The sequence below is a fragment of the Echinops telfairi genome, unplaced genomic scaffold, assembly GCF_000313985.2.
Source record: "Echinops telfairi isolate 266 unplaced genomic scaffold, ASM31398v2 ScPeMD7_7468;HRSCAF=8506_0, whole genome shotgun sequence".
In the NCBI taxonomy this organism is placed as follows: domain Eukaryota; kingdom Metazoa; phylum Chordata; class Mammalia; order Afrosoricida; family Tenrecidae; genus Echinops; species Echinops telfairi.
This window is the reverse complement of record NW_022111369.1, coordinates 38,149,864-38,151,374: the sequence shown is the minus strand read 5'-3', so window position 1 is coordinate 38,151,374 and position 1,511 is coordinate 38,149,864.

The window sequence follows — 1,511 nt, the reverse complement described above, 5'->3', positions numbered from 1 at the left end:
GAAAAAGAATCCTTACCTGGGCTTCTAAGTTATGCTTGATTGTCACAGAGGCATGACGGCCTCTGGAGAGTTAACCAGACCTTTCTCTGTGATGCTACTGACTTTAACTACAACTTCAATAATGCAAATAAGTAGTTCAATATTGATAGCTCAGTTATCAATCTTGGAAACAGTTTGCCTTCCACAGAACTCTTTGGGGGTAGAGGTGTAGTTCTTTTTTTGAAACCATTAGAGATCTAGACAATATTTGTCACTTAGAAAATTCTTTACACTGGCATGAAATCTTTTTCCTTATTATTTTCATTTATTGACCCTAACCCTTCCTTTTACACAAGATAGTTAGCCTTCTGACCATGCCAAGTGGTGACTGGAGGCCAAGCAGAAGTCTAGAAGGTGTCTCAATTTCTAAAGTGTCACAGTCTTTATCCTTGTCTTCTAGGAGCTCACTAGTTTGGGCAGGTCCCTTTGAAATCCTAGATTTAAAAAGTAAAAAAAAAAGAAAGAAAAATAGAGTGAGGAGCTATAAAATGTATAAAACATATGTGGGTTAACAGTTCATAGACTACAGAGCACTCAACCAGTTGCTGTCAGGACAATTCCAACACAAGGCCACCTCATGTGTGTTATAGTAGAATTGTGCTCCAAAGTCTTCCCAGTGGGAAAGATTTGGGAAGGAGATTGCCATGGTTTTATTTGGAGGCACCTTTGGGGAAACACAAACCTCTCAGCTTTGGGCAGCAGCCAAACTCACCATCTGCACCAGTCCGGACTCCTTGCTTGGAAGTCCCCTACCTGTGTTACTGGCCAAAGAACCCCAGTGGCACAGTGAGATGAGGGATGGCTAACTGAAAGATTGGTAGTTTGAAACTACCAGCTGCTCTCCAGAAGACACATGAGGCCTATGCTTCTGTAAAGATTTACAATCTTTGCAATTCCACGGGGCAGTTCTACCTTGTCGCTCTGAGTTGGAATCAACTCAATAGCAGTGAGTGGGTGCTGTTGTCTACACTGAATTTATTTGTTACTAAGATTACATTAGTAATTACATAAAGTGATCAAACCAAGTTTTAATATGTCTTTGGATAGTCCTAATCTATGGAGCAAAAATATACACCAATTAAGAACATAACTTTTAGAGTCAGGTAGACAGATCTATCTACCGGCGTTATGCCGCTTACCAATTTTGTGACTCTACGTAAAATTTTAATATCTCAAAGCCTCTGCTTCTCGAGTCCTTAAATGAAAACTGTAGTAGTTGATATTCCCCCACAGAAATGGTATAAAGAATGGATGTTTCAACCAAGGTGTAATATAGCAGCGACAAATCACACATCATTGCTTTAATTCATGAATACTTCCTCCACCCCACTACCATGACCCAGTTCTAGCCTACAAATCTGGCTAGACCGGAGAACACACATTGGTACAGATAAGAGCTCAGGAATTCAGGAAAGATAAACCCTTCAGGATCAGTAATGGGAGTAACTATATCATGAGAGTAGGGGGATGGC